Below are 16327 nucleotides of genomic sequence, written 5' to 3' on the forward strand. Positions count from 1 at the left end.
AGGCTGGCTTGCCTGCAAACCCAAAAACAAAAGATTTTGCTAGGATCAACAAGTTCAACTGGTCACTCATTACTGGTGACAAACCTCCCTAACTAGTTGTGCTAGTCAGGGAATGGTTAACATAACAAAATATTGTCAAAGTTATTTCATGACTTTTTGCTTTTGGTGTTCAAATTAAGGTTGCCTAATGTTTTGCTAAAAAGTGCAACGTTGTGAAGCTACAGTTACATTGGGGTTACTGAGCTGCAAACCACCATCACATGTATTCTATGCAAGTTGTAACCACAGAACCTTATATTTAAGCTTTAAGAACTTTGTGAAAATACTTTGTTCGATTACCATACTGATGGCTTCTATCCATGTTATGAGTTGCATATTCGTAACATCTGATACAGTACATGGCTTGTGCCCTTTCACTGGAATGCACAAAAAAATTATTGCTTGGTTGATCTGTTTCCCCGGATGGTCCTGAGAACGGTTGTTGCTGTTGCAAACGTTGCAGTTCTTCGCCATTTTCTTGTGTAATGTAGTCTCGCCAAAATTTAAAAATGTGTAGCCTTGTGCTTCTAGCCGTTTACCCACTATGCTTTGCTTTAAATCACAATCATTACATCACATTGGTAAACTCAATTTATTTAGTCTTCTCTTGTATTGAATTGTCTATTGTTGTGTGGAACCGCCACTTCTCAGTTTCATTTGCCTAATGAGCTTAATTATGTTATCCTTTTGGACCAGGTGCTTCATGCAAAAAAGAAGAAAAAGAACAGGTGAGAAAAGGTCAATCTGTGACATCCTGACTTGATCCTTGTCTTTTCTCTAAGGGGACAAGGCAGGGAAACCTGTGCCTGACCTCAGCTCAGCTTCCTCTCTAAATTCGACTGCAGACACATCTGTCAGCAACTGTTGATTGACCTGCACTCAAACATACAAAGAGCCCCACTGGAGGACACGGGTGTTAGATTTCAGTTATCTTCAGACTAGAGAAAATCTATTGCCCTGTTTATCTTTTGTTCAAGGGGACTGGTGCCATATTTTACCAAGGGTGCAATTTTATTCTGTCTGTCCAATTCCTCAGTTTGCATATCAGACGGCTTGTGACTGTTTAACAATAAGGGAGGAAAGTATTCGCGCCAATGCCCCTTGACTTAGGTGACCACAAAACAGCTGTTGAATATCTGTTTGGTTATGTAGCAGACTGTACATTGTCTAGGTTATGGCAGATATCTTATGGTTTGCTCAAGCTGTGGTCAGTACGGAGGCATGCCCTACTTTCTGGATAGTCTGACACGATAGTCTGCACACGATATAATACATGGGTATTTACTCTCTTGATTGTGCCTGTTAGTGGCTCTCTGGACAATGAAGAGAATGCATTCTTATTGTTTATTTTTTTACATTTTTCTATTTCATCCAATGTGGTAAATTACCCCTCTTTATTTTTGCCTTTTGCTTTATTTGTGTATTGATTTGCAAAGGCTGGGCCTTTAATCTCCTCAGCATCACAACAGTCTAAGGATGCACTTGTATTGCACTTGGACACTCTTGACACATAGTCTAGTGTGAGTGCGCCCTAAATGAGATTTGCAAAAGCATTGAAATGTTATATTCAAAATAGATGAGCGTCTATGAAAATTAATCTGTGAGTGGACACATTTGTGGAAAATTTAGCAATTTGTACTTGTGTGGGCTATACCTCAGTAACAAAATAGTGTTTCTTACCGTAGTTGATAACCAAAGGTTTGCATTAAGAAAACAGAGAGGCTCACTTGATCTGATGTATGATAGCTCAGCCATGTTATGTACGATGTTAACGTTTTCTAATGCAGATCCCAGATGTTGATGGACAAGTTGACCCCTTCATCTCTTGGGACTGGATGCAACCATGAAAAAGAGGGAGGGGGGGGAGGAAAAAAAAGACCAACAACAACATACTAAAGCGGCCGACATCCTGCCGCTTCGGCAAGCCAAGGGACCTTGGTCAGCAGTCATTTAGGCTGTGTTTGTGGAAGAATGACAAGCACAGTTGGCTGTTTTTACTGTCATCTTTTGTTTTCTTTGGTTCTTTTTGTGGTTGCAGTTGTGTTGTCTGCAGAGACAGAGGAACACAGGGATGAGCGAGTTCTTTAAAAAAAGAAAAAGGTAGAGGGGGTTAGGAGCTAACTCGTCCGCCTTAGGACCTCCCATAGGTTAATGACCCCCAACACAATGCTCTTTGAAAAGATTAGAACCCCCCCCCCCCCCCCCCCCCCCCACCTGCAACTATTAGCACAATAAAGGAGATAAAAGAAATAATTATCATACAGTGTTTTCATATCCAACATAGATCACTAATGTAGCTAATTGAAGCTCCTTTTTCTTACTTTGTAACCGGTTTACTCTTCTGCTACTTAATCTGTAATTACCCAACTTTAAATCTCACTTCTCCAGTGAGTTGAGCAGAGGCATTTATATTCAACTCTGTATTCGTTTTAAAACTATTAACAGAAATTTCAAGAAACGTCTGCTTTACATTCCTCAGTCCAGGTGAATAGACAGTATAGTGTAGGAGTCTCGTATAGTTTTAAAGTTCTTGAGAGCCTCGAGAAAAGGTCGTTTAGGGTTTAGAGCTGTATGAGCAGGAAGCTATGTCTAAATGTTATCTTGTGCAACAAACAAAGTCTTTGGTGCTCTTGATAAGATAGATAATACAAAAGCTCAAGGCCTGTTGTGGCCCTGTTGATTGGAGCAAATACAGGAAGTAAACATGTTAGACAACGATATTTTGGGTAAAGAGAAGGGGAGAGGGGGTGCACACATGATTGTGATCAAAGTGTTTACTTATCTGTGCCAAACAGTAACTCTACATTTTTTCAGTGATTCTGATGACTTTGTTTACCCTTATAATTTGATCTAAAAAAAATGCTGTTTTTCAATGATTTTCTTGACTTGAGTGCTCATTTTTTAAAATGAAATTAATAACCAGAATATTAAAATTGGAATGAATATTGGTATACACGAAACTTTCCATAACATGAGTCATTTTAACTCTTAAGCCAACTCTTCAATTAAATTTTTTACTTTGATTTTGTTGCCTTGTCTTATCTGTCATAGCTCAGTCGTTATATGTTGACAATTAGTCAGTGAGGTGCTAAGTAGTGTCTTCAGTTCAAGCTGTTGTTGCAAGCTACGGAGCCCGAGAAACTCAATTGGCAGTTATCATTGTCTGAAGGTGTTTTCAGGCACCTCAAACCCTTCTAACACCAAGGTGTTTTACCTCATTGTCTGCCAACAGTGCTTTGGCACTGACTTAAGTTGAATATTGAATATCTTACTATTCTACAGTTACTATCCCTCTTCAAAGGAAGTCTAAAGGAAGTGATGGTGGGGGACTGAAAGGGCAAGTTGAGATGAGGTGCAGTTATGACCATCCTGTATTATGTACGCACTTTTTGTCATAATGGTGAAAGGTCCTTTTGGCAGAGTTGACGTGAATGACATGTTTGATGTAAAACTAGAAGGAAATTAAGTAAAATCCTCTTTAGCCCAACGTGAGCTGCTTTATCGGTAACACTCAGCAATAAAAGCTGTGAATTACATCTGCACAGTGATGAAGTAATGGAAAAGTTTAAATCAGTAGACTAAAAAAAAATCATATCATATGCTCCAAATATACAAGCACACACCAGTGTATGCAGGCTTGATTTTGTCAATGGTTTAATATACAGTACTTACCTGCTGTATTGAGAAATTTGTGGGGGTTTTTTACAGTTCAAGTGGCAATTGTGTTATTGACGATAGCCTTGAACTACCTAATTTTACAAAGGCACATTTCGCATTCCAGAAATAACTAAACCTACTGATCAAATAAAACTAGTAAGTGACAGAAAGTCGGCCAGAAAATGTGTTGTAACAGAGATCAGTGTATTCTGTGTATATAACGACCTTGAAACCCACATCAAATGACAGAAGTGTAAATCTATGGTATTTGTAGTAATAGGAAGTGCATCGACCAGCCACAATGATTGCTTGCACAATCTAATGAAATCCAATAAAGGAGTTGTGTCAAACATTATTGCAAACTACAAACACAATATGAGCACATTGTTCCTTGAATTTAATACCTTTCTGTTTTGACTCTGAGTCTGACACATGGCCTGTCTTACTAAAAGTTTGCGTGGCAAAAATGGGTGCAAAATTGATTGCTCATGCAAATGGATGTGGAAGCTGGTCTACTAAATATACATAATATTGCCGCATAGTTCATTTTGCATGTTCTGGAAGGAGTATAGGCAAATAGATGTAATATGATTTATCCAACTAGAGACAAATTTATCGGTAAATTTGCATCTTTAAATCAGAATCATCTTTATTTGCCAAGTATGTCCAAAAAACACACAAGGAATTTGTCTCCGGTAATTGGAGCCGCTCTAGTACGACAACAGACAGTCAATTGACAGAGAACACTTTTGAGACATAAAGACATTGACAAAAATAGTGACTGAGCAATAAAGGGTTGCTAGTTATCTGGTAATGGTAATAATTTTTTTTTGACAATTGTACAAAAAGATGCAGAGTCCTCTAGCACTTAGAGCAGTTCAAATGACTAATATAGCAATAGTCCGGTGCAATGACCATTGTGCAAAGGGCGCCGAGTAGTGCGATAATCTGGGACAATGTTGATTGTGCAAATGTTGCAGATACTCCTCAATCAGTGTGCAAATGAAGCAGATGCTACTCAGGCATGAGTGGCCAGTATTGGTCAACAACAGATATGCAAATAGTGGAGCGTGGCGAGACTACTACAGTGAGTGCACGAGTAATATATAATTGGCCCGACAGAAATGTGACAGCAAACTCAGACAAAAAAATTGGCAGCATAAATACAGTGTCTGAAAAGCAGGTACAAACCGGTATGCACAGTGGTGCCAGCGTAGTGCAAGCTAAATGAGAGGCAGCAGGGAGAACTTTTCTGCTCTACTAAAATTTTTTTGAAATGCCCAAAACAAAAATTATCGCAACGTATTGTTTATTGGGCAATGCAATTTTGGAGCTTTTGAATGAAGGCCTGACTTGGAGCCAGTCACAAGGAGTCGTGACAAATTGTATCAGCTATGACAAAAATATCTTTCAACTCAGCATTTCTGCGCATCTGGGTCATTCATGTTTCTATTCCAAAATTTGTGAGAGTTCAGCCAACATTCTGCCAAATACAATCACATTTGTTGTGCACTGCAACGGCATCCCCCCAACTCTCTCAGGATAGAGGAAGCCCAGAAGAGGCTCCATTTAACCCCTAAGGATTAATGCTCATGCCTGCTTTAGCACTGGTAAAAGGGAAAACGTCTCAGTACATTGAGTCAATAGGGATTCAGGCTCTCCAGTCTTCCCACATAAAAATGAACAAAGAGAAAATAGTGAAGCTTCCGTTTAGACTGGAACAGGGATAGATGTTTGCCCAGCCCAGTTTACTGTTTGACCTTCTGGTCCCTTCACGGTACATTACTAGGCCAAATATACTTGCACAGCTAAAATGTCAACACTATATTCAAAGACAACTCCTGGATGCTGCTTTAAACATTTTTAATGCATCAGTTCTCTAATTGCAGTGAAACATTTCTTTGTGTGATACCAGCAGTCAAATAACATTTATTGTATATAATGTAACAACTACTTCATCAGTGTGTGTTTCGTATTAATGCCCAAGTTCTTTTTTAACAAATAAGGCTAGGAGATATGGCCTTAAAGACATCTTTGTATTTATTTCCCACAAAAATCTGATTCACAATTAAAATTTTGGCCCAGCTAGTCCATATGCTCGTTGTCAGAATAGTAACGCCACACCCCCTCCAACTCTCACTATTTTCCTCTCATATAGTGTTGTACAGGTAAGGCAAGGCAACGTTGGCAAAATATTTGCAGTTTGGAAGTGCATACCTCGGGTCAAATGTTTCCAACATGTCAATTAATCACCCACTTTTACAACCTATAAAGAGCACTATGTTTTGGGAAATGTTCTGTGTGATTCACTCTTTGATTGTCTTCATTTTTTTAAAATATTTTTTTTAGCTGGAGTTAATGTTACTGGTTGCTTTGAAAAATTATAAAACGTAGTCACTTGAGGGATCAGGAAAAATTAAATTTGCAACGCCGACTTACCTTTTGCTACTTATTCTACTACTAATTTAACTTAAGTGTAACTGTAAATATGGATACGTAAACTCTACTTATTCTACTACTCATTCAACTCAGCTTGTTAAGTGCACTCTAAACCCTGGATGAGTAGACTTCTTTTTCTCCTACTCATTTAACTCAGCTTCACTTGTTGTTCAGTACACTGTAAACCCTGTATAAATATACTTGAAAAAACTCGGGTAACACGTTGCCTTAAAATTTCTAAGTAAAGACAAGCACTGTCCACCCATTTCTTGAACTCAGCTTGTTAAGTACGCATTTCTCTATTACAAATTCCACAAAAAAAGTATATTTTAACAAAAAAAAATTAAGTTCTATGTTAGTTCCTGAATCTCAACAGCTTTCAAATCATTAGAGGCATGTAAAACATACAACTACAACATTACACTATTCAATGTTTTTTTTTTATTGAACAGCAACGAGAAGCACACCAGGCTAATTGTGTCTGTATGTATATAAATTACTTATAAAACAATCTGCCTCAGAAACTGCAGCTGACCAGATAAAACTCTGCTGAACACTGTCATTGCATTTACAAACCTATACTGTCAATGCGCCAACTGATAAAAAAAACAAAAAACTAAGGTGATACAGAACTGCTGTATTCCTGTATCCCCTGCTGATCTTGGAAGGGTTAAATACTAATCAAAAATAGGTTGAAAGGATTTCCATGTCCGGGCACTCAGTTGGATACTGTAAATTTTAAAAACCTTTATTTCACATGCTCTAAATAATAAAAAAAAATATATATATACAGTGTATATCTACATCATCAGCCACCGGAGTGCATCAGGGTGTTGGTAACAAACAATTGTTTAGAAACATAATTATACACCATTTACAATGGCACTATAATTATTTCTCCACACCATTTTTGTTACCAACACCCCAATAAAGGCCAGTGGGCTGATACAGATCAACATTGACGTTGACGTGCAGAAAAAAACATCCGGTCTCTTTACGTACACCTCACTCAGCCACTCTCTCATTTTCTCCTCGTCCATCCAGCCCTTTTGATTGACCTTAACGATGACTTCGCCTGGAAACCTTTCTTTAGGCAACATCTTCCTCTTAAAAATCACCATAGGTGGCAGTTTCTGTCCATTACCATGGCAACCAAGCACAACAGTAAAAGCCGACTTCACGTGCCCCGTTGTGCGTATCGCTACCGTTGTGGTCCCCTTCTTCTCTACAGTGTGGTTCACGGGGATGTCGAAAGTGAGCGGCAACTCGTCCATGTTGGTGATGTGGTTGGGCTGGATGTGTTTGTCGGCAACCTTTTTACTGCAGTAGGAGCGGAAGATGGCCAACTTTTCCCTGTAATCCGCCATAAATTGCTGCGCCACGGTAGTCCTTACCCAGATGGATAGATGGCGCCGTTTCATAAAATGAAAGCACCAAGACGGACCTCCTTGAAAATGTTAGATTTTCATTTTTTCTGCAAGCGTTATTGCCCTCAGTCGAATGGTGACTGTAGAGACGCTTCTCCCGGCTGTTCTTTGATCATTAATCCATTGCTCGAGTTGGTCTTCCAACTCGGACCACCTCGCCTTGTTTCCGCCGAAACTCTGCTTCGTCTTCTTGACTTGGCCACGCTCGTTTTCCTGCTTCCTCCATTTGCGAACCATGGATTTGTTGATCTTGAATTCTCTCACGGCTGCTCGATTCCCATGTTCCTCCTCGTAACTAATAGCTTGCAGTTTAAACTGTGCTTCGTAAGTCTATATATATATATATATATAGGTGCCATTTTCGGGGGTCCTTAGCCAAACCGATGCACATACTGGAACTATATACCTACTGGGGGCGTGTCTTTAGCGTCCTCTGTCACGTGCATCCTTCCCCCTTTACGTCCGCATGCTGTCCTCAGTCACGTCCGCCTTCCTCTCTTTAAGCAGCGTGTCGGCAGGAAATACTCCCCATCAGTCAAGCGGAGCGCTCATTAATGTCACACAACAACATTTACAGATTTTGGAACTCGGTGCACACATAAGGCGCCCTGTCCATTTTGGAGAAAATTTAAGACTTTTAAGTGCGCCTTATGTCCTGGGGCAGGCTCTCATCTATTACAATGGTTCCCTCCAAGATGATTCCAACTGCAGATGCCTGATGGTGAAGGGAATCTGAAATGATGTTTTCCTGTTCATGGCAGAGGATCCCCACTGACACATCATTGTACGCACCTTTCTCATCATCAACGTGCTGAAAAAAAGGAACAGGGCGCCATCACGTCAGCATGGTGCTACAAAAAAAAAAAAAAATATATATATATATAAAATACAGACGTATATGTATGTATGGTAGGGAGGGTGTGGGTAGAGAAAAGGGGAGCGAGAAAGGTATCAGAGTATATCAAGAAATTAAAGCTTATTAGTTAACTCAGTGGTTCTAAAAGTGTGGTATACGGGCCTTCCTTCAGTGGTACTTGAAAGATGGAATTAAATGTGCAACCAAATCATACTGTGCATTTATTTGCAGGAGATTCAGCTGGCCGCCATGGCCAAGCTTTACTTAAGTACGTTGGATGTATGTAAGATACTATATCAGCTTGCGCTGTGCGAGTGTACGTTAGTAAAACCCTCACTCCTGGGAGCCCTCAAAATAGGGTGCTGGCGGCTGTGTTTGATTCGGAGTCAATGATCTCGACTCCTAGCAAATGACGCGGCAGCGGCTCGGCTTCGTAGGTCGAATGTTGTGGCATGGATGGCGCAGAATTCGCCACCATTATCTAGGGATTTTATATATATATATATATATATACATATATATATATAGTGTTTTATGACAATACATAGCTATGTTTATAAGTTAATATTTACCTGTGAATGAGAAAATGAAGCGTGGATAGTGTTGCCAAAGTGCATACAAGCGGTGTACGAAATCACGGGGGTGCAGTGAAGCACAGCGTGTACAGCCCGATTATATGGTCCATGGGCGGACTGTATAGTGTGCCCAGAACTTAATTAAGGTCCCTCCCTACTTCACGACCAGGTGGCATGCGAACTCCGCACATGCTTAGTCGGTAACATAAAATAAATAGAGTCCACTTAGCAAATCAGATGGATAGCTGCTTAACTAGTTGGGACTGCAATAGCATGCAATGAGTGGCAAGTTCCAACTTACCTTTTTGTGGCTGAACTCGGGTTCACTGAAGCTTCAAACGTGGGTCGAAAAACTTGCTTGCTAGAACATCACTGTTAAAGAAAACTACATCCAATACCGCTGAATCCTTCCGTCTCAATCTGCTATGTCTCACTAAGATCAAAATCAGATCTCATCAATCGATTCCACTGAGTCACAACTGGCCTAAACCAGATTTTTGGTGGTGCGGCCAATGCATTTGAAATTCTAGGCAAAACTTGGTGTAGTGTGTTGTTTGAGCTCAAACACCTTAAAATGTACAATTGACTCAAAAAAGTAATATTAGGACATTAGTAATACAAACGCAGTTGACTTGAGTATGACAAATTTATTGGACATAAAAACACAATTACAATACGACAGCACATGAAAAAGTTCCCATTAATCAGAATTATCAAGTCACATCAACAAATTAGACATTTAAGTAACTCATCTCTTTGAGTTCAGTAAAAATCTGGGTTTACAGTGTACACTGGATTTACACAGCCTAAAATTATTAGTTTTCACTTTTGCCCATGAGCAGCATTCAGCCTTCTCAGTTTGGTACGATTTTGGAGGGTGTGGCCTCTGTCAGGGTTGCCTGACAGGCAAGGTTCTCTCTGTTGACTTTACTCCTCCGTTTACATTCCCTTATTTGTCTAGGCTTTCATCACGGCTCCGTTCAAACAACGCCTGCAACTGATAAAACACATGCTCCCACTAAATCTCTCTGCCACACACACACAGATATACTCCATTTAAGTGACACGGACATACTTTTGATTCTTTTTGCTTTTGCAGCAGGTGATGTCCCAAAATGCAATCATCCCCAGTTATGTTGTGCAGTAAATCACACTGGAAGCCATTGTTTGGTTGAAGTAACAGTTGTGTATAACATGGAAGTCTCCACTTGCTGAAATACAGAAGCCTTCCTCCATGGGGAGTTCACCAGCATGAAACACATAACCGGCTGTGTCTTTAATTCTCAATGAGGGAAAACAGCTGTGTTTTCACATTCGCCTCAACAACTCTGCTGTTTACATTTTTTGGGGGTGAGCTGAGACTCTTGAGCCACCCAACAGGAATTAATCTGCTAGTCAAGGAGGAAGAATGTCCTCACCTTGTGTAGATTCCTGTCGGTCTCGTGCTGGCCGCCGCAGCTTGCCAAATTCCTTGCCTGCTGTGGAGCCTGGGGGATTGAATAGGAGGTACAGAACATTACGGGGTGTTGGGACGGTAGAGGTGGGGGCTGTAAGTGTTGTCACATCTGCAGTGTTGGTGAGCATAATCTCATCATTGGGACGGCAACAAGGAGACGTGAAGGTTTTTGCAAACTAGGTGCACACCACACCTGCATACATTTGTTCCATCCTGCTTGATTACGGTTCAGCATCCTACTAATGAATATTGTCCTGTCTCTTCACAGTTAGTTTGTGCGTGCGTGTGTGTCTGTGTGTGTGTGTGTGTGTGTGGTCAGGGCACAAAGGCTCAATTGGGAATTATGGAGAGTTCCCTCGAGAAAGCATTTCTCCCTACTCTCTCTTTAATTACAAGTGCCTACTGTATTCTCGTTCAAGTTAGCTATACAGACTCAACAGCCTGTGTCTGTTTTTATATATACCTTAAATGGTTCTGTGTCAGTATAGACACGGTCCCACAAGTACTCATTTTAGGAGGCCTACTTTCCGTTTTTCTTTTCCATTTGACACAAAATCAAACAAGAACTATTTATTTTTAGAGGTACATCTTAATATGTCAGTTTTAAATAAATGTCAGTTTTTTTCTGGAATATGCTTTTAACCAAATTATCTGATTTTTTTTTTTTTTTTCTTTTCAATTTAACTTCTGTCCTTTAACAAACATGACATTTACTTGCCAGGCGACGTGTTGCATCACAACCCCAGTACTACTGCTCTATTGATTGACGAGAGATGGTCCAATGATAGGCTCCAGCACTCCCGCGACCCTAGTGAGGATAAGTGGCTCAGAAAATGGATGGATGGATGGATGGTCCAATGATTGCATGAGCTGTGCTAAAAAAAAACTGACTAATCATGTCCCAGTCATGCAATACTGTGATATAGAAATTGCTGTATTTTAGTTACTTTTGTAACTCGATATTCCCAACACTGATTCCATTTTAGTCATCCATCAATCCGTTTTCTGAGCCGCTTCTCCTCACTAGGGTCGCCGGCGTGCTGGAGCCTATCCCAGCTGTCATCGGGCAGGAGGCGGGGTACACCCTGAACTGGTTGCCAGCCAATCGCAGGGCACATACAAACAAACAACCATTCGCACTCACATTCACAATTTAGAGTCCATTTTAGTCATAAGTACTGCATTTAGCCAACTGTTAATCCCAATCACGTTACCAGCATGTGACCTACAGGTTCATACTTCCTTCACTGAATCGTTCAGTGGATGGGGCTAGTCATTTTCATTTTTTTGTTTTTTTGTTTTTGTTTCTTACCGTTTTAAAATTGAATGTATCTGAAGTAAAAAGGTATTTTTTTCTTTGCAATTGTCAAGAGGACATCGAATCAAAATTAATCATGATGTTGGCAAAACCCCTGCTTGATTCTTTGGAATACAATAAAGGATACTGAATGAAAACTCAGTTTTTGTTTCCTCACATAGACTGACTGATGTGTCTGCTTCTCACATCCCAAACAGTTTACCTGGGATGTTCCCTCCATCTTTCTTTTTAAGGCTCAGATTTGTGACTGACATTGGTGGTAATAATGGCAGCTGTCAGTTTGTGCTAAAAATGTCCCTTGACAACTTACTGTAAGTGATGTTTTTCATTGTTGCTTATGGTTCACATTCTGGAAGTATTCGTCGTAGACTCAGACAACCCATGACACTGCCCTCCACTATATAACATGGCCAGTTGACCTTGCCCCTCAATGCTTAACAAACTCTTGGTCTTTGCTCATTCAACCATGTTTCCATGGTGATCGGGCTTAGTCACTACAAACAGCATGGGCATATAGCCTCAGATGGCTCAGTGTAAAGAGCACAAGACCACAGTGCCACTGAATTTTTGGATATGGTTTTAATACACTTAAGACAAAACACTTCAAAGCCTTATAGCATCATCCGAAAATAGAGACAATTTTTGAGATTTTGAATTTGATTGCTGTGTGAATATGCTCATATGCTTTGTAGCAAGAGGGGGAAAAAAATGGTGAGCCAATTTATTTTTATAGTTCACACAGTGAGCAATTTCCAAGCTGTTAGCTAGTGCTTTCCAAGCCTGGCTTTCTTTGGCCATTTCAGTGGTGCCCTGTGGAATATGACACATGTTGCACTTATACGTTTCAATCCCCACAGGTGCAACCATTTCCTTATTACCATTGGGTTGTTTCAGTCATAACGGAGCACTCAGAAGTCTATGTTCCTCCTGCGGGGGTGCTCGCAGTCCCAAATGAGGTGTTAGCGAAGACAAGTACATTCTGTCTGGGGAACATGCTGTCACCGTAAAGCCCTGAATATGCACCAAAGCAAACAAGGAAACAGGGAGCTGCTGCACTTTTGCTTCACCCTTTACTATTTCGGGAGTATCCATTGGTAGACGTCTAGACACACTCACACTTAATAAACCTGTACATTTCATTTCGTGTGGTCCTTGGCAAACCTGACACAATTATCACGCATACCACAACTGCAATGCAAACACGGATGTCGCTATTTAAAGTCTGTGCCCCTTTGAGACAGTACTTCAAGCCATGAAAATAGGTGAATCAATTTTAGAGCCATTGATGCATGTTTCAAAGACCTTTTACTCCGCTGACACATTGCACAAATTTGCACCACAGTCGAAATATTGTGAACTAAATATATATATGTACTGTATATTGAAAATTTGGGATTATTTAATTTCAATATTTGTTTTGATGTACAACAATTTCGTTTAAGGGGGCTTAAGAGGCATTTTAGGCGGGCTAAGACTAAAACAAATGAACACCACCACATGCAACAAAAACAATTTTCAGGGGAGCTTCAGCCCCCCCAAAATAGGCCTAGCGACGCCACTGCCTGCAAGGTTATCTTCCAAGTTAATAATAGTGAAAACAAGTATTTCTTGCTGAAGACTGAACGTTTTTTTCCTATTGTCATAAATTTCCTCTCTGGTTGCATTTGGATTTGCGCCGAAATGTAATGGGTTCTTACTTAGACCGTGCCCAAATCCCTCCACAAAGATTTTTTTTTTTAGCTGTTTTTACATGTTTCTGGGGTGTGTTATTCCGTTATCAAAAAAACAGACACCAATGAAGACATAACGTCTTTGATTGAGAATAAGAACTTTTTTTTTTGCTGTGAAAGGCGGTAAGTAACATGACGTAATTGCTAAAATATAGTGATGTTACGGTCTGTGTCGAGGCTTCAAAGTGTGTGTCGAGTAATCAGCAAAAATCCAGGCGAAGTGTGGTTCGGAGCGTGGTTTGATGATTTAAGCGATGACGTTCGAACCTTCCTAAAGTACCGTAACACGTGACTGATTCAGGAATTGGTTTGCCGGTTTGGCGTGTGAACCGTGTCATTGTGGTATGTCATTGTCAGGTGTGATTGTCCCCGTCTGTTCCACGTCTTACTGACCAGTCTTGTTTTGTTTCCATTTTTGGTTTATTCAAGTGTTTCTTTGTTACTTTGTTTATCTGTTGTGGAACTTTGTTTAATTTGTTTAATTTGCTCTTGCCTTGCCTCCCTGCTTCCCTGCACTTGGGTCCTCCACGTTTTTGCCTTGCCTTCCTCGCCTTCAAATAACCGAACCGTGACAGAATTATTTGTAAAGCTGAAATATTCTGACTGGAGGCTGTTCGATTTTGCTTGGTATTTAATTCCACCAAATTTCACAGGAAAATTGCAGAGCAAACCTTTTTTTTTTTTATCCCCCGAAATGACTGGGTTGTTTGTGGCACTAGTCCAGGTGTGTTTTGGTGGTTTTGCGGTGGCCATGGTGAAATTGGTTGTGTGAGTATAATTACTATTTTAGCGAAAGTGTGTGGGAAAATAAACAGAAAAGCTAGAATGATTCAGGGATCATGCTTTTCCAGCTGCCTCCAACTCTAATCTTTCCAGGTAATTCTCCTCAAAGCCATTGATTCCATACAAGTGATTGAATTTCATTGCATTGCTGATGAGATTGGGGGTGGGGGTCAAGTTACCCGAGTACTTAAATGGATTGGAAAGCAGATGTTCAGTCGGAGTTGATAGGTGATAAGTGCTTTGGCAAGCTTTATGTAAAATCTCTATGCATGTCTTGTTGTATATGTGTGCTGTCACTACATATTTGTCACATGGTCCCACAGGTGGGTCGAGTACCCAAATATTGTACTCAAGTAAGAGGACTCAAAAGTAAAAAGTAGTCCAAATAATTACTTGAGTAAGAGTAAGAAAGTACTCAGTGAAAAAACTACTCAACTACTGAGTAACTAGTGAATAACTAACTAATTCAGAGCATGAACGTGAAAAACTAAATAAAAAATAACTAAATAAAATATGAATGTGCAAATTTAGATTTTGCTGAACAATATCAATCTAAAAAATAATCAAATATTTATTAAATACAATCTTTGTAAAATAACAAAGTAAGGCAAATTCAGCTCCAAGAAATGGTCTTATACTATATTGTTTCCACTTGTTAAACAGCACAATACCTCACCAGGCAGTTGCAAAAACAGGATCAAGGCTGCTGTGAATACAAAAAAAAAGTAAACACATCCCTTTTCAAATGCCACGTTTTTGTGTTGTAAAAGAATTTTGACCAGGATAAATAATTGTAAAACCTTTTCCACTGTTAATGTGACCTAGAATTTTTTTTTTTTTGAGAGGGGAGGTGAAAAGAAACAACTGAAACAAACTTGAATGTGACTGAATTTGACTTTTAAATGCTGCCTTCTCGACCAGGTCACCATTGCAAAAGAGATGTTCTTCTTTAACTGGTCTTTTCGCATGCACTCCCTCTTATAACTGGGATGTGGCTGTGTTCAGAAGTAACATATAACATTCAATCTCATGTTCAATGGGAGTCCACACACACCTGCCACCATTTCAAATTTTTTTGGGGAAAAAAACAAAACATGGCTTACAAAAAAATTACTTGCTTTATCCACAAAAATGACTGAATGAAGAATTTGTTTGCTAATGAGACTTATTGATTCTGTGTGTGTGTGTGTGTGTCTGCGCACGCATGTGTGTGTGTGTGTGTGTGTGTGTGAGAGAGAGAGAGAGAGAAAACAAGATGCATGTTTTACAGTTGTTTGTGACCATAAAATAGTGCTGATGTTGCAGCCAAAACAACAGCAAAAACATCTGCAATTTACAGCAAAGTGTTTTCTCAAGTTAGAAGTGGGCATAAAATCCAAGTTTGGGCAGTGACAAAACTATACTGCATGTTAAAGCTGTTTTTTTTTTTTTTCCCTTCGTAGTCTGTAATGTAAACAGAAGTAGCATGGGGCTGTCACGACTCACTGTGATTGGCCCGCGAAGCCCAATATCAGACTTTTTTTGCGAACGTGACTTTCTTGTCGTTTGATTGGTGAATTTGAGTCAAACATCACTGTGGTAATCACGGTGGATTGGAGCAACGACGCCCGCTGCGGAAGTTGAAAATGAAAGTCTAAAAATAGATCAGAATCAGAATCAGAATCAGAATCATCTTTATTTGCCAAGTATGTCCAAAACACACAAGGAATTTGTCTCCGGTAGTTGGAGCCGCTCTAGTACAACAGACAGTCAATTTACAGAACACTTTGGAGACATAAAGACATTGACAAAAAACAACAACAAACAACAATTGTGCAAAAAGATGCAGAGTCCTCAGTTCGAATGGCTAATATCGCAATAGTCCGGTGCAATGACCATTGTGCAAAGGGCACTGAGACTTCAAGGAGTGTATGCGGTTTAAAGTGACGAGTACTGCGATAATCTGGGACAATGGTTGTGCAAATGTTACAGATACTCCTCAATCAGTGTGCAAATGGAGCAGATGCTACTCTGGCATGAGTGGCCACTATATGCAAATAGTGCAGCA

At 39.9% G+C, this 16327-nt stretch overlaps 1 protein-coding gene across 4 annotated transcripts in view; it reads left to right on the forward strand.

Moving 5' to 3' along the window:
- The window catches only part of macrod2 (mono-ADP ribosylhydrolase 2), a 487683-nt gene that overhangs the window by 84004 nt on the left and 387352 nt on the right, over positions 1-16327 (forward strand). The window lies entirely within an intron of this gene.

Source organism: Phyllopteryx taeniolatus, chromosome 11, assembly GCF_024500385.1.
Source record: "Phyllopteryx taeniolatus isolate TA_2022b chromosome 11, UOR_Ptae_1.2, whole genome shotgun sequence".
Taxonomy (NCBI): Eukaryota; Metazoa; Chordata; class Actinopteri; order Syngnathiformes; family Syngnathidae; genus Phyllopteryx; species Phyllopteryx taeniolatus.